The sequence below is a fragment of the Coffea arabica genome, chromosome 8c (assembly GCF_036785885.1).
Source record: "Coffea arabica cultivar ET-39 chromosome 8c, Coffea Arabica ET-39 HiFi, whole genome shotgun sequence".
Lineage (NCBI taxonomy): Eukaryota > Viridiplantae > Streptophyta > Magnoliopsida > Gentianales > Rubiaceae > Coffea > Coffea arabica.
This window is the reverse complement of record NC_092325.1, coordinates 25,846,467-25,864,761: the sequence shown is the minus strand read 5'-3', so window position 1 is coordinate 25,864,761 and position 18,295 is coordinate 25,846,467. Positions and strand designations below refer to the sequence as shown.

At 35.1% G+C, this 18,295-nt stretch overlaps 1 long non-coding RNA gene across 1 annotated transcript; it reads left to right on the top strand.

The window, feature by feature from the left end:
- The first annotated feature begins 682 nt into the window (after window positions 1-682).
- On the top strand, window positions 683-18,230 carry LOC140013821 (uncharacterized). The gene is made up of 2 exons (XR_011820636.1): window positions 683-1,774; window positions 12,873-18,230. It is a non-coding gene; the product is annotated as an uncharacterized lncRNA (long non-coding RNA).
- The last annotated feature ends 65 nt before the right edge of the window (window positions 18,231-18,295 follow it).

The window sequence follows — 18,295 nt, the reverse complement described above, 5'->3', positions numbered from 1 at the left end:
CTATTGCCACTTTTTGAGGTAAAAATTGACACTTTTAGGTGACGACCCTTGGTTACTAAGTAACGATAATTAGTGGAGTATAGTTCAACCTAATAAAATAAGCATAAAAGCATAAATAAAACATAAAAGCCCCTCTCTATTTCTTAAACACCCACAACTCCCTCTCCTTCTCCCTCTCGGATTCTCACACAAATGCACATACACTAGCACATAACATACACTAATTTGCAGCACAAAAAAGGAGAAAAGAAAAGTGAAGGAAAAGTGTAGACACTAAAAATTTCAATATTTATTTAATTCAGTTTTAGCTTTATTTTTTATTATTTATTCTTGTTCTTATTTTATTTTATTTTATTTTAGTAGATTAAGTTTGCAAAATGATAGTTAGTATTTTTTTTATTTATTTTAGTAAATTAGGTTCATCATTTTTCTTTGTAAAATATTTTTGCATTAAATTTCGAAAAAAGAAAATTCTTATAAAAATTCCAATCTTTTTTATCTTTTCAATTTTTTTAAAATAAAATAAATTTTTGCAAGATAAATCAAAAAAGAGGGGAATGTAATATTTGTTATTTATCCTAATTTGTTTTGGAAAACAAAAAATTAAAAAAGAAAATATATGGAGCACATGCATAATAGATAGGTGGAGGCCACACAAACTAACTAAGTATATGAGGTAGACAATAGATAAGTGTCTCTATTTTTCTTTTGACACCACAATACTTGCTAGATTAGGTGGCTAGAGCACTTGTTAGAATAGGAAAAATCTGGAAATTAGGAAAAAGAAACCAAAGGAACGAAAGGGAAGCTACGGGTAGAAAGAAAAAAAAAAGAAAAAGGAAAAGGGCAAGAAACCAAGAAAGAAAGGAAGGAAGAGCTGCGCGGGGGAAGAGAAAAAAAAGAAGGAACTAGAGGAAAAGGAAAAACCAGAAAAGAGGGTTTGCGGGCAGGAAGGAAGAGCTGCGCGGGGGAGGAGGAAAGAAAGAAAGAAAGAGGAGGGAAAAAAGAGGGTTTTGGAGCTGAAAAAAAGGGGACAAGGAAAAAGCTTCGGGCAAAAGAAAGGGAAGAGGGGAAGGGAAGTGAGCTGGAGAGGAGGAAGAAAATCTGGAACCAAAAAGGAGAGCATCAGGGGCAGGAAAACAAGGAAAGAAAACTGAAAAGAAAACAAGAGAGGATCTGGGGAGATCAAACAAAGAAAAAACCAGAAAGAGAGGGAGATGAGCTTTGGGGGCAAACAGGAAAGGAGCGGAGAGCAAGAGAGGAGATCAGAAGAGGGAGATAAAGAAGCTACGGGAAGGAAAAAAGAGGGTTTCGGGGAAGCAAGGAAAAAGGAGAAGAGAAGGGAGAAAGGGAGGAAGGAAGAGAGAAAGAGAGGAAGAAAGGGAAAAGCGAGAGAGCCCGAGGAAGATTAGAAAGGAAAACGAAAGGCAAAAGAAAGAAAAGTGGGAGGGAAATCAGCGAGGGAAAAAAAATTTCTGCTGGAAAAATTTCTGGGTTCAGGCTGGTTTCCCGTCATATTTAGATGCGAATTTCTCAACTGAATCGGCCTCTTTTTGGGTAATTTAGGAATTTGGGATATCTACGAAGTGAGGATAAGAACTTTCATTCAGCAACCTTTTCGAAATAACATCAGGAAGAAGTTCAAATTGCGGCCCAAATTAGCCTGCTCGCCAAGGCTGAAATTTCTGCAACAAGAGTTTCCTGGGTTCGTTTCCAGACCAGCGTGGTTTTTTGGGTGCTTCTCCCGTTCGTTCTACTCTGCAAAGGTTCTAAGGTAACCTTAACTTCTTCTTTTATTGCTTTAATACCATTTTTTGCGAGAATCCAAGTTCATATGCTAAGAATCTTGAGTGGTTTTGTTGTGTCAATGTTTGGTAGCTGATGACTGTTGAGACTCCTTTGTTGATGTCCATTGCATGATTTTGATTGTTGGAAGTCAGCCTTTTCAGTTTTATGATGAATTTTCCATATTTACTTGATGAGTTTGTGTCGAAGTAGACTGATGGAGGAATTATGGAGTTGATGTTGCGATTCATGAGCTGATGTCCATTTTTTTGTTGCTCTTCGACCTGAGTTGCATAGTCTTGGCTTGTCGCAGCAGTGTCGACAGATCCTTTTCCTCTCTTTGGTTGCTGGGTTTTAGTTTGCTTGTAGTTCTTGGTTTGCTTGCTGTTTGACTGGGATGGCATGTCTACGTTTACCGCAAGTTTCACTCTTTTCTTTGCTGCTTTTTCATGTACAGATGCATTGTTAAATCTTCGTGAAAGGGGCAATCATGTTTGATTTCTGTTAACAATGATGAGTTGAGATTTATGTGGGTTTTGGTAGACGAAATAATGGGTTTGGTTCGAATTTTTGTATGAAAATACTGGCGTAGGGATGAGCTGCAATTTTGCAGCAGAAACCAGCGAAGGAGAAGAGCTTCTTCGAAGCCTATGCATGAAAGATTTTCCAAAATTTCACTTCAGCCCCTCAAGTTCCCTATAATGCTATTTTGGCCAAAAAATTGGAAAATTTAATCGATTTTGTCCCTTTAAAATGTTATTTTTCTTTGGTATGTCTTAATGTGATTTTTGGACAGGTTATTGGTGAATTTTAGGATGAAATTAAGAGGTTTAATAATTTTTTGACAGATTTATAGTTTTTTATTTGGATTTTTGTACAAATGGTTTAGATTTGAGTAATATTTTTGTTTGGGGTTTGGTGAGAGGGTTTTGATTTATTTTTGTGAATTTTAGCATTTGGTTTTGATAGGTTTCATCTTAAGCCATTAATTTTATTTTATTTTATTTTAATTGAGACCCTTAATATTTGCAATAATAATAATAATTTGACTCCTCAAACTTCTTTAATTCTTCCAATTAAGTCCCCACTTGTTTTAATTTGCTTGAATATAGGTTGTTTACTTTTATTTAAGTACTTTAATTGATTCAATTTCATGTTTATTTCCATCTCTTATGATTATTTGTTAATTAAAGTGGTACCTTAATCATTTTCTTTGTATTAAAGGGTAAATAAGAGAAATGTCATTTCATTAGGTCACCAATTCAAGGGAGGTACACTTTACTCCTTTATTTTGATTTTACTTGATCCTATGTACCCCTATGTGACTTTATGTGTGTAATTGCATGTTTTTTGAATGTTTTTTTATTTCATCTATGTATTTATTTGTTTTAATTTTGTATATTTATTTTAATTTAATTTTTGATTATTTGAAAGGCGATTAAATGTCAAATTGTAATAGTTAAGTTATTATTTTATTTTATTTCATTCCTTCCCCCTTTAGATTGTAGTTCCTTCCCCCTTTAGATTATAGTTGGGGCCCCCGAATATAATAGTTATGTCTTTATTTGCTTTATTTGCTTTGTGCGTTTTGCACACTTGTGTGTTTACGCGTTTACTCGCTTTTTTAGGGCTTTTGCATCTAGATATCATGCTTATGTGCTATATGCTATATGTGATTTATGTGTTTATTTGTTTTTATCATGTTTTATATAATTTATTTGATTATAATAAATGCATGACATCACCACACTAGTCCAACGCTAGTTGTGACCTCTTTTTCTGATTCCACACTAGTCCAACGCTAGTTGTGGCCCCCTTTTTTTTTTTTAATTTTTCACTAGTCCAATACTAGTGAGAACTTATAGACATGGGCTAGTCTAACGTTAGACCCTTAGGGATCATCTATACGCTAGATCATGTTTGTGTGACAATCACTACATTTTCATGCATATTTTCTACTTTTTAGGGTTTTTATCATTTTGCATGACATTTCCCTTATATGTATGTCCCTTATCCCATATTTTCCCTATATGTATATTCGTTATCTTTATGTGCGAAACATGACATGTAGACTTGCATTCCATTTAAGAAAATTAGGACTAGATTAGATCATTTGCTTGATTAGGAGAATTAACCCCTCAAATATGGGATATGGATGAGTATAGCTTTTTTTAACCTTAGCACGCTCGTATTCCCTCTATAAAAGGGAAGATTGAGTCACGAATTTTAGCCCCCCACACCCGTTATGATGCATTCCTTTAGGTCATGTATATTTGTATAATTATTATTTTCTTTTCTTTCCTTCGAATCTCATATTTTTGCATATTCGCGACCTCTTCAAAGAGTCAACTTGGGCATCACAATTAAATGTGATTTGCACCAATTAAGTTTTGAAGAGATATTCCGACCCCCCGATATCCTCTTAAGTTTAGGTTTTGCATCCATATAGTAACATCCAAATGTGATAAATTTTTAGGTTAAAATAAGAAAATTTTTGACTAAATCACGCAACTAGCTCTAGGCTAGGTTGAAAGGGTGCATTGGATTTTATTCTTGCCTTCCCTTTCTTCAAACGTGACTTCCAAACACTTTTTTCTGATTTTCGAAGACTTGGAGTCTTTTAAAAAGGGTTTTCTCTATTTTTTTCTTTAAAAATTCATTTTAGGTGACTTGGTATACCTTAACTCAATACCAAGTCGTGACTCTTTTTTTTTTTAAATTAAAAACCCTTTTTAAACTATTATTTTGGGCCAAAATCGTCGCACTTTAAGTCCCATTTTAGGCCCTTCTTCTTTATTTATTTTCTAAAAATCAAAGCTCATTTTTTACTCAAAATTAATCAAAAGTCATTTTATAAAATCCATAATTATTTATTTTTCATTCAAAAATGGGGTGCGAGAAAAAGAAGCAGAGAACATGATTGAAAGAAAAGAGAGGTGGGAATAGGAAAATGGGGGAAGAAAGAAGAAAAAAAAGAAATAAGCAATCCAAGATTGATAAAAAACTACCACCACAACAACATTCATCACCATCAAGGTCTTCCATTTCTTTTTTCTACTTGACTTAGCTTTAAATTTTATTAAATAGGTTTCATAGTTTGTTTTCAAAATTTGCATATGAACTTATGAATTCGTGACTGTTTCTTGTGAATTGAGTGGTTTTGCGGACTTCCCATTTTCTAAAGAATGTATTAGAGCATTTTTGTGATTTGTTAGGCTTTACTGTGGTGATTTTGGAGGAGAGAGAAACCAGACTATTTTTTGCCAATTTTCACCATATTTCATTCATTTTTTGTGAAAAAGTAACCCTAAAAATGGATTCTATGCGAAAAATCGAGTGAGGGAGTATATTTTGGTGAATTTTGGCTACCAAAAATGTCACTGGCGACTGGTGGCGAGTGGCAGCTTTACTGTAAGATAGCATCAACAAATGGAATATTAATCCTAATTTGCTTAAACATTTGAGCACATTTCTCAAATTCCTTCTCCTTATTGTTTTGTTTCAACCTATCGAGAAAAAGAACTGAGTTAGTAACATTCTTATGAGAAATCTGAGAAGAAGGCATATCAAATTCATTTGGAAGATGATCCTTACTACATTCTTGTTCATTTTTACCTCCATTTTCATCATTTTTTCCGTTTTTACAAAAGTGATTGTCCTCTAATTGTTTACCATTCTTAAGAGTGATTGCATTCACAAGTTCTCTTGTATTCACCTCGATTTTACTTGAAAATTTGCCCAATTGTCTCAAATTAATGGAATTAGTAATATTACCTAATTGGCCATGCATATCCTTAATCATGGTCATCATATTGTTCATATTTGTCTTAACATTATCAAATCTTTCTTTTGTTTCATGAACATGTTTTTCAAAATTTGCCTCCAAAGTTGAAAAGCGTGACTCAAGTGGCCTTGTTGGAAAACTAGGTGGATTGATAGATTTTTGTAAATTTGATTGGTCTCTCCACCCTAAATTTGGATGATTCTTTCAACTAAGGTTGTAAGTGTTTCAAAAACGATTATTTTGAGATGGTTGATTGTCGTTGTTAACATTATGAACTTGTTCCATATGAAAATAATTAGCACTATCATGATTACCACCACATGTTGAACAGTAAGCAACACTTACATGAAAATTTGAACCATTTCCCCTTGATTATTTAGCAACCTCTCAATGTTATCCATACGAGAATTAAACATGTTTTCTAATTTAGGACTTAAAAAGTTGAGTGTCAATTTCATATATATCAGCCACTCTTCTTGAGTTACCTCTTTCATTTGCCCATTGATAGTTGTTGGAAGCCATTTTCTCTATCAAAACTTGAGCATCCTCAGTTGATTTTTCCATTAAAACTCTACCAGTGGTGGCATCTATGTTAATTTTGGTTAGGTATTAAGTCCATTATAAAAAATTTGAACAACCAACTAATCGGGGAGATCATGGTGGGGACGTCTTCTTTGAAGATCCTTGAATCTTTCTCAAGTTACATATAACGACTCTCTTTTATTTGAGTAAAACCTGTGGTATCCATATTAAATTTAGTCATTTTTTCGGGTAGAAAATATTTATTTAAGAATGCTTTTGTTAACTCATTCCAAGATGTGAAAGTATTAGGTGGATAAGAATTAAGCCATACCTTTGCTTTGTCATAAAGTGAAAAAGGAAATAACCTTAACCTAATTGTCTTATTACTTATTCCATTTATTTTGATTGTACCACGTAAATCCATGAAATTAACTAGATGAGTGTTAGGATCCTCCATTGCATTTCCTCAAAATTGACTTTGTTGAACCATTTGGGTGAGTGAGGGTATGATTTCAAAGTTATTTGCGTTAATTATCGGCTTTGCAATGCTAGTTTGTGCTCCCAATTCATTTGGTAAGGCATAATCTCTCAAAGCTCTTGGCCTTTATCCTTCTATTTCGATTGAAATTTCGCCTATATTTTTCACTTCACTTTGCTCTTGTTGGCCGCATCTTCTTCCTCTACTCACCGTGTTTAATTCTTAAAAGTAAATTGTGCCTTTTGTGAAGAATTTAGTATGAGGATCTGAAAATTTTCTTATTTTTATCTTATTTTACTGGTTTATTTGATTATTTATTCACCCGTTTTCTCCGAATAATTTATTTCAACCATTTTGAATCCGTTTTCATGAAACAATATCTCGCTTATATTATTAAAATGTCCCGTTAACAAATTTAATTTTTCGGAGGCTTGTTTAGTAAGGAATAACAAGTACACGTTTTTTTTCGAGGTAATATTTGATCCAAGAGTGCAATAATTTTGGAGAATTAAGGATGGTCAATAGTAGACTAAGAAAAGTTAATTGAGGGATTAGATGTGAGTTAATTAATTATATTTTAGTTGCGCGAATTGCCTTTAAATTTCGCTTTATCGTGTGCGAGTAGAAAGTTCGCGTATTTCGCATCGGAACGGCTAAGTGGAGATTTGAGAAATTAATACTAGACTACTAAAAGTGAATAATTATAGTGTTAAAGGAAGTACCTTGGAGAATTAGTGCATGAGTATATTAAACTCGAAAGAAAACGGTGGTACGAAACCCGCGCGCGACAACTATTCAAAGTTGACTTTTTGCACCCAACATAAAGCTAGTTTCTTCCAATCTTCCCCCACAAGCTACAACTCACCAAACCCTCCTCTTTCTCTCCATAGTCACCGTACCTCAAGAGGAAAAAGGGAAGAAGACAACTCCATTTCTTTGGCTCCAATCTTGCTCCAAAACTTCATCTAATCTTCTAGTTCTTGGAGATTCATCTTAGCTTGAAGAAAGGCAACATCTTGTGGTGGTTCTTGGAGAGTTTTTGGTGGGAAAAATCTGACTTCATCAAGGGTTTAGTTGCTTGGAAGGTATAAACATCTTCCACCACAACTCTTGTTTTCTTGTTTCATTTCTTGGCTTTGAAGCTTGTAGCTCCCTTCTTGTTGTTATTGGTTGGATTTGGTTGGTTGAAGTGGACTCTATGAACTCCCACCTTGGTTATATGAGGGCTGCCATGATGTTTATGTGTGTTTTAGAGTATTTGTGATGGGTTTTAATGGTAGAAACTAGAAGAGGAAAAAGAAAGAGAGAAACCAAGAGGAGAGGGAGAGAGTTGGCTGAAACAGTCCTGCTATTATCTTGCTTGTATTTCAAACTTTTGTTGGTTATTTGGTTGTTAAATTGAGCGATATATGTTGTGTTATGTGTGTAGAGTATACCTTCCAAAAATCGTTTTATTTGGTTGCACAAAACTTGAACTTTGGAAGATTCAAATCTGGAAAAACGTATAGCAGGGGTTCTCGGACAGTGTTCTTTGTTCAAACGTAACTCCCTGTACAAAAGTCAAAATTGAGTGCTGTTTGCGGCATTCCAAACTAGACATTTTTAGATTTTTAACGGTATAAAAATCACCTGCTAGTTCGAACTGAGTGAACCATAGTGATTCAACAAAATTGACTGTCCTGTTGTGACTGTCTGTCCGAGAGGAATGAAGAAGCTGCATCTGGTGACTTGATTTTCTCTCACTTGTGAACTGATTTTGGAAACAACTCTTTCTGATGAAATGTAGCATTTTGAACCTAGTTTACAGCACCATAAACCATTCCTAATTTGAACCTGTATTGAGTGAGATGTGGTCTGATTTCGAAAGTGCAACAAAACTGAAAACTGGAAAGTTTCTCCCTACTTGCTAGCCGAATGGTTAGGTTTGTTTTGGGATGTTTTGTTTCGAAAATTTTGATGTCAATTACCCATAAAATGTCTATTAAATGTTTTTGGACCCTGGTTTTCAAAACTAGAGTGAATTGGAATTGATTTCATTGGACAAAAACCTTTGGAATGAAAGAAAGAGTGAGTTGGCAGTTTTGCTTTGAAAATTTCATGAATTTTAGTCATTTTGTTAACTGCCTTCCCACATGAGTTTTTGCGTGAAATTTGATAGAGGGGTAGCCCACTTATGGAAGTTTAAGTGTGCCAAATTTGGTGAAATTTCAATACCATTTCGATACCCAAATAATGCCCCAAAGATGGCTCTTCAAATCTGAAAATTCACTGTTCACGTAATGAAAATCGACCGACTTTGAACTGTTATATCTTGTTGTTCAAAACTCTGAATTTAGTTCTGTTTGTTGTGTTTGAAATCTTGTTTGAAACACTTATTGTTTTATGAATTTCAAAGGCTAATTCATTTTCTATGAATTTTACCGAATTTTCAAATATCGCCGAAAAACAAGACTGGTTCTGTCTTGCTTGTTTAAATCAGCAATTTTGAGCTGAAAAATGAATGCCTTCTGTTTGGAACCATGTAAAAGTGTCTTCTAGGAATTTTTACTTTGGATCTAGTTTCCAACGGTATAAAGTTTTCCATTTTGGACATACGAAACTCAAGATCTGATTTTACCAAGTTGTCTCGCAAAGCTGAAATTCTTGATTTCTTAGAAAATGAACTTTTAAGAACTTCCCCTCCTCCTTTGCAATTGTTGGACGGTTTTAGGTATAATTTCATGGTGGAATACATGGTTCCACTAGAACTTTAAACCTTTATTTCAAATATTGGTTTCCGAAGGTTAAACCTATTCTAATGCGTTTTTTTGGTTGTTCCACTTTCTTGGTTAATGACACCTTATTTTATACTTGAACCTTGGAACCTTAGCTTTGATATTTCTTCTATGAAATGAGTGGAGTTTTGGATATGTTTGACTTCATTAGTTTAGAAAAATGTGAATACTCTTTACCTTCCAAAGTTTGAACATGAAATTCAAAGTTTTGGAGAATGAGAACCATTTACTCCTTTTCCTCGATTTTTGAGCCGAAAGTGAAAACGGTGCTATCTTTTGGATTTGAGATTTCTTATCATGACTTGAATCAATAACCACCTTCGAGCTCTCTTGAGCATTATTTTAATGATTTAGCTAGAAAAGCTTCTTTAATTTAGCTCGAATTTATGACTTGGAGAGTGAATAGCGAGAAAATGTCTTTCTTTATAACCTTACTCGAGCATCTAGGTAATTATGATTGTACATGTCTCAGGTGGTCACGAAAACACCGAAGAGCTCGTCTGACAACTTACTTTACTCTTAACTTGCCCTTGACTTGTGGTGAGTGTCAAGTACATGTTAAATGCTTATGTGATTAAAATGTTAATTGTACAAGTGTTATATATGATACGTAAACTCGCCGAGGCCACCCTCGTCCTCTCTCTCTTTTAATTACGTGATACTTGTTACATGAATACATATGTTTGGAAATTATACATGAATATATTTAACTTGTGAGCTCTGAGTGGATGCATGTACCACACCCTGTTCGGGTGAAAGGTGCCTCTCATACCATCTCAGTGCTATAAGCGGTTCTCTGAACGATAGTATGTACCACACCAATTCGGGTAGGGGGTACCTCTCATGTCGACTTAGAACCATAAAAAATTCTGAATGGATGTATGTACTACACCAATTCGGGTGAGAGGTACCTCTCATGCCGACTCAGAACCATAAACAATTTTAAATCGATTGGAGCAATGTCTCATCGACCCAGTCCTCTAAGTGATAGCATGTACCACACCAATTTGGGTGGGAGGTACCTCTCATGTCAACTCAGAACTATAAACAATTCTAAATCGGTTGGAGCGATGTCTCACCGACCACTTATACTTCTGGGGGGGGCACCCCAACCCATTGGCCAACCGTGTAACTCCAGCCGGCGAGAGCTCCCATATCCTTATTGAGTGTGTCTAGTTTAAATTGTGAATTGCTTGAATGTTATAGCTTTATTTCTTGCATAAGTTCTATTGCTACTTGAACTATGTGTTTGCATGTTTTTCTTGGTCTCACTGAGCGTTAGTTCATCCCATTCCATTTGTTATTCCTTAACAGGATAGTGACGTGAAGGGAGCGATTGGAAGATACTAGTGAAGGCTAGTCTTTTCTATAGTTTGGTATTTTATAACTGATCTTTGGGAATTGTGAGATTTGGAATTCGATGTAGTTGACTTAAGAATTGTACCCTTGGATGTACTTGTGCAATGATATATTATAGTCATATTATTATTTTGGCATTTTAGATGTAATCATTGGAATTGATCTTTTTTTTTATTTGAGAATTGTAGTGAGTCCCGGCGAGAGTTGGGCAGGCGGTCCGCCGAACCCTTTGGTTAGCCTTAGGGGGAGGTAGGGTCGTCACATTTAGTACCTAGAAATAATCAAAATGAACAATTAGAAATAGAAAATATAAGATTAGCATAATAAAGATAAATTCTAGATTAATGAAATTTACTTTAACTCTAATGTTGCAACTAAGTCCACGGTAGGTATTTTACTACATTACAAATTTTAAAACCTTATTACTCTATTTTCGCAGGTGTGCGGTTTGTTTAGTGAGTATTAGGATAATAAGTGTTGATCCCGCAAGGATTTAGAATTTGGCAATCACTTTAGTTTAATCACTTGCTTTATTATCTAAACAATCAAAATTTAAAGAAGTAAAGAAAACAAAGAAAATTATGTGAGATTTTGAAAAAAAAAATTTAAATTTTTTTCTCGTTTTGCATGCGTTAAAAAATATTTTGACTTACTCCAGTTTAAATCCTTTAATTTCTAAGGTATTTTTATGGTTGAATTAAATTTTAATTGTTTACTTTTATGTTGTGGTGCGTGTTTAGTTATAGTGCATTTTGGTAGTGTGGCTCACTAGTAAGTGTGTATTAAATTTAGTGGACATGAACGGATGTTATATACCAAGGAATATATGCCTAGAATTGTTAAGAGTGACCTAGAGGAACACCACATAGATGAGTGATTAGAAACTAAGAAGAAAGATCAAGAGATAAGCATTAGTCAAAGCAGTGCCACGTGTCGCGTTTTCATTTAGTCGTGGAGCACTTAAGTCTTCATTCTTATCACTTCATTTGGAGCACAAAAACCCTTCATTCTTTCTTACTAGTTGGCCGAACCTCAAGAGGAGCAAGACCAAGAGAGAAAACTCCATTTTCTCCTTTGATTTCCTTCACCAAATCTTGAGAGATTTATTCCAATTACCAAAATCTACCCGGTTAACTTCGCATCTAAGGTGATAGCAAGCTAAGGATGGAGTGTTTTGAGAAGAAAAGAGTTTGCCTTGCTTGTTTTCAAGGTGTTGGAAGGTATAATCATTAGAAGCTCCTTTTGTTCTTTAAATGTTGTTAGATTACTTGATTTTGATTGATTTTATGGAGATTCTTGCGATTTTAGGGTTGGGATGATAAATTTCAGTTTTATTGATATTTTTCAGATTTTATATAAGTTATTTCATCTTGTTTTGGCATTTATATGATTAGTAGAAGTTAGTTTAGTGTTAAGGTGGAATTTCTAGCTTTTAATCACAATTAGTGATGGTTATATGCAAATTTTAGCTTAAGAAATATAATTTCAGTTCTGCCCTGTTTTTGGAATCAACTTGGGCTGCAAATCTCTCCATGTTTTAGACTGAATCAGCTTTTGGACAAAACATGAAAGTTATAGGGATTTGAGTTACTTTCTACCTACAAAATTTTAGATCAATTGAATCATTTTAGCTTATGATTTGGCCAGAGCACTCCTGACTGCGCAAAAACTCTAATTTTCCTAACCTGTTTTTCATGTGCTTCTGACTGTCCATTTTTTACCCTAAAAATGCGAGAACTGGGTGTCAATGTATTCATAGGCAATGTAGTTCTATCTTTTAGCTTCGAAACGCCATAAAATTTGCCTTAATCTGATAAGTGTAGTTTCAGTTGTGATCAAAACACTAAAGGATGGCAAAGCTGCCATCTTCATTGTTTCTCGTTGCCTTTCTCTTGTTTTCCGTTTCCTTGGTCCGACTTAACATGTACTTCTCCTGTGTTCTAAACCTGATTTCTAACATTCTAAAAAAGTATTCAAAACATGGTTTTTAGTTGCACATATTAGCTTTGAACTTAACCGTTTTTGATCATTTTCTTTTACAAATTATGCGTGCACCTTGCCTATATGACTTACTATACTTTTCATGCATTTTTCCTTTGATATAGAAATATAAGTTATACAGCTTGCACTCGTGTATGATTGGCTCTTTGTGGACAATATTTGATTGCAGATTTTGAGAGTGGCCAAGGTGCTGGCCCTGAACTGAATTTTGATAAAACATGACTTGTTTAGGGTGAGTGTTTCTTTCATGTTTGTGTATTAAATAACTGTGTACTTGTTGTGAATATTTGATTGAGTGTTAAATGCCTTCCAATGACTGTTAAATGGATTTCCAATGATCGAGTATGTACTTTATCGCACTTTATCGCACTTGACCTAAGTGAAAGTGAATTTTCAAATGATTAACTGATTGAGCATTACTTGTGCGTGAATGTAAGCTATGTGGGTTGTATGGTACCACATTGGCTGAATTGGGCCATTGCCCTTCGTTGCCAGTCGACTCGAGCCAGAAATGAACTCGATCGAGTGACTGGTAACCCTGGAATAATGTTTAGTATATTCGAGTGTGACCATGAAGGTTGGTGGAGAATTAGCCAGTGAATTGGCTAATGGCGGGAAATGAAATGAATGAATTGAAATTTTGAAGTTATAAGGGAAGAAATGAATGATTGAATGAGGGAGAATGACGGGCTGAATGAATGAATAATTGAACGAATGGCTTCACATGAGCATGTATTCTTTTAATGAGTGTGTTCAATTTGTTTTTATATTGTGAATGTTTACTCGATTGATTGTTATTAATTGACTAATGTCCTTGTTTCAATTGCTTGATTATGTGTATGAGAATCTCACTGAGCTTTAGCTCATCCCTCTATTCCGTTACATTTGTTTTTCTTACAGGGTTTGAGAGCAAGGACGAGTGATTAGACGAAAACTAAACTTTTGACTAGAAGTTTTGTTGTTTAATAGTGAAAGTATTAGTAGTTGGTTGGATCCTGAACTTTTGTACTTAACCTTGAGGATTGTATATCTGTGTTAATGATTGTACATATGTTAAGTTTGATTGGACCATCTTTACTTGCTCTTGAAGTGATACGTGAGTGAGCCCTGGTGAGAGTTGGACAAGCGGTCCGCCGAACTTTTTGGTTCGCCTTAAGGGGAGGTGGGGTCGTCACAGGTGGTATCAGAGTTTAGGATTCAGATCTCTGTAGTGTATCCTAGGCTTAAAGTTTAGGATACCGAACTGTGGGACATTGTGAAGTTTAAGTGCAATATTAAGCATCTATGTTCCTAATGGATAGTAAGATTTGATGATTGGATTGGCGAGAAGAGAAGAGAGTTGTACGAGATTGATTTGAAGTGTAATATGTCAGTTTCTTGAACAACGATACTAGTTGATACCTATGGGACTGACTTTGACTTTGACTTTGCATTTGTAAGGAACTAGATATAATTCTTGGAGCGATTGCTTAAGTAGGGATCTTTTGAACTTTCTTTGATGGATGAACTTGGGGTTTAAAATCTACCATTGGAGAAATTAGGAAACCATTGTCTCTTGTTTTGTTCTGCTTGTATGTATGTGTTTGCCGTGTAGCGGACTGATATGTATAGTGAACTAGACATGTTTTGTGAACTTGGTTTTGCTAGGATGATATGTACAATATTTTTGTGATTTAACTTGTGAATTTGTTGTGTTATATATTCTAAGGGTGTTTTCTCATTTTTGACCTATGCTGTTTTTTTCTTATTCTATATATATAGCCGATCTATTTTTGTTCATACATGTATGTAGTTTATTTTTTTTAAAAAAAAGGTATGGAGGGACGAAGAAATTGAGGATGAGGGGTGAATCGTGGACGTGGGGCTAGGCAACCTTAAGAACCAAGAGAAAAAAGAGAAGCGGCAGCTAAACAGCAACATGAACCACTGGCCGAAGCAAGGATTAGGTAGCGACGGCTATACAATGAATAACCGATATTTTGGCGCGTTTAGTGGAACAACAAGGTCAAACACCTGTTAACCAATCCAGGGAACCTGAAGGAGGAGAGAATAGGGCCTTAGAGTGTTTTCAGAAGTTTTCTTCTTCTAAATTTCTTGGAGGATCTAATCCGGAGGCAGCCGAGAGTTGGTTAGAACAAATAATTAATATTTTTGCCGTGCTAAATTATCCAGAGGAGAGACAGGTGACTTTTGCGATATTTCAATTTGAAGGGCCAGCTCGTACTTGGTGGAACGTGATTAGGGCTAAGTGGGAGAGGGAACAATTAGCGCTGACTTGGATAAATTTCATACGAAAATTTAATGAGAAATACCTTCCGCCCTTAGTCCAAGAGAAAAGGGAGGACGATTTTATTAGATTACGTCAGGGAGCCTTGAGTGTTTCAGAATATGAAACCCAATTCACTAAATTATCTAAATTTGCTCCTGAATTAGTAACTACGGAGCAAAGAAGAGTAAGGCAGTTTGTACAGGGATTAAATGTTGAAATCCACGAATCTCTTGCGGCGGCTCAAATCACTACATTCACAGAAGTTCTTGAGAAAGCCCAAAGGGTTGAAATTGCAAGGGGGCAAGTAAAAGTATTCCAAGCACGAAAAGAAGTGCGCCGAGTAGTGAGCCTGAAGAACTTAAGGACACCGTACCACCTTCCAAAGTTAGAAGAGTAAACCTTCCACCTTACCCACCATGGATCCAAGGACAATATGAGGGAAGTTTGACAAGAGAAAGTCAAGTAGGAAGAGGACGACAAGAGGAAGTCTCTCTAAAGAATTCAATAGAAGCTCCTTGATTAGCTTGTGGTTACTGTGGGAAAACAAATCATACTGAGGATGCATGTTGGGTAAAGCGAAAGAAATGCTTGAGATGTGGAAGTGCTAATCATCGACTTCACAATTGTCTGAAGAAGCAACAAAGATGGTTGAATGTGCAGTAAAGGGATCAGATTACTACTAGACCGAACCAAGAAAGAGGAAATAGATCCAGGGCATCAGCTAGAGTATACTCTTTGGATCAACAACCCATTCCAAAATCTTATGAAGGTTAGAATTTCGAGAACGAAATTCTTTTAAGGGGTAGAGATTGTGAGATTTTGAAAAAAAAATTTAATTTTTTTCTCGTTTTGTGTGCGTTAAATAATATTTTGACTTACTCTAGTTTAAATACTTTAATTTCTAAGGTATTTTTATGGTTGAGTTAAATTTTAATTGTTTGCTTTTATATTGTGGTGCATGTTTAGTTATAGTGCATTTTGGTAGTGTGGCTCACTAGTAAGTATGTATTAAATTTAGTAGATATGAATAGATGTTATATACCAAGGAATATATGCCTAGAATTGTTACGAGTGACCTAGAGGAACACCACATAGATGAGTGATTAGAAACTAAGAAGAAAGATCAAGAGATAAGCATTAGTCAAAGTAGTGCCATGTGTCGCGTTTTCATATAGTCTTGGAGCATTTAAGTCTTCATTCTTATCACTTCATTTGGAGCACAAAAACCCTTCATTCTTTCTTATAGTTGGCCGAACCTCAGGAGGAGCAAGACCAAGAGAGAAAACTCCATTTTTCTTTGATTTCCTTCACCAAATCTTGAGAGATTTCTTTCAATTACCAAAATCTACCCCGATTAACTTCGCATCTAAGGTGATAGCAAGCTAAGGGTGGAGTGTTTTGAGAAGAAAAGAGTTTGCCTTGCTTGTTTTCAAGGTGTTGAAAGGTATAATCATTAGAAACTCCTTTTGTTCTTTAAATGTTGTTAGATAACTTGATTTTGATTGATTTTATGGAGATTCTTACGATTTTAAGGTTGGGATGATAAATTTCAGTTTTATTGATATTTTCTAGATTTTATATAAGTTATTTCATCTTTGCTTTGGCATTTATATGATTAGTAGAATCTAGTTTAGTGTTAAGGTGGAATTTCTAACTTTCAATCGCAATTAGTGATGGTTATATGCAAATTTCAGCTTAAGAAGTATAATTTCAGTTCTGCCCTGTTTTTGGAATCAACTTGGGCTGCGGATTTCTCCATATTTCAGATTGAATCAACTTTTGGACAAAACATGAAAGTTATAGGGATTTGAGTTAAATTTCTACCTACAAAATTTCAGATCAATTGGATCACTTTAGCTTATGATTTGGCCAGAGCACTCTTGACTGCGCAAAAACTCTAATTTTCCTGACCTGTTTTTCATGTGCTTCTGACCGTCCATTTCTGACCCTAAAAATGGGAGAACTGGGTGTTGATGTCTTCATAGGAAATGTAAGTCTATGTCTTAGCATCGAAACGCCATAAAATTTACCTTAATCCGATAAGTGTAGCTTCAGTTGTGATCAAAATACTAAAGGATGGCAAAGTTGCCATCTTCATTGTTTCTCGTTGCCGACTTAACATGTACTTCTCCAGTGTTCTAAACCTGATTTCTAACATTCTAAACAAGTATTCAAAACATGGTTTTTAGTTGCACATATTGGCTTTGAACTTAACCGTTTTTTAATCATTTTCTTTTACAAATTATGCGTGCACCTTACCTATATGACTTACTATAGTTTTCATGCCTTTTTCCTTTGATATAGAAATATAAGTTATGCAACTTGCACTCGTGTATGATTGGCTCTTTGTGGACAATATTTGACTTCAGATTTTGAGAGTGGCCAATGTGCCGGCCTTGAACTGAATTTTGATAAAACGTGACTTGTTTAGGGTGAGTGTTTCTTGCATGTTTGCGTATTAAATGACTGTGTACTTGTTGTGAATATTTGATTGAGTGTTAAATGCCTTCCAATGACTGTTAAATGGATTTCAATGGTCGAGTATATACTTTATCGTACTTGACCTAAGTGAAAGTGAATTTTCAAATGTTTAACTGATTGAGTATTACTTGTGCGTGAATGTAAGCTATGTGGGCTGTATGGTACCTCATTGGCTGAATTGGGCCATTGCCCTTCGTTGCCAGTCGACTCGATCCAGAAATGAACTCGATTGGATGACTAGTGACCCTGAGTTAATGTTTAGTATACTCGAGTGTGACCACGAAGGTTGGTGGAGAACTAGCCAATGAATTGGCTAGTGGCGGGAAATGAAATGAATGAATTGAAATGTTAAAGTTATAAGGGAAGAAATGAATGATTGAATGAGGGAGAATAACGAGCTGAATGAATGAATGATTGAACGAATAACTCCACGTGAGCATGTATCCTTTTAATGAGTGTGTTCTCATTGCTTTTATATTGTGAATGTTTTCTCGATTGATTGTTATTAAATGACTAATGTCCTTGTTTCAATTGCTTGATTATATGTATGGGAACCTCACTGAGTTTTAGCTCATTCTTCTCTTCCGTTACATTTGTTTTCCTTATAAGATTTGAGAGCAAGGACGAGTGATTAGAGAAAGACTAAACTTTTGACTAGAACTTTTGTTGTGTAATAGTGATAGTATTAGTAGTTGGTTGGATCCTGAACTTTTGTACTTAACATTGAGGATCGTATATCTGTGTTAATGATTGTATATATGTTAAGTTTGATTGGCCCATCTTTACTTGCTCTTGAAGTAATACGTGAGTGAGCCCCGACAAGAGTTGGGCAGGCGGTTCGT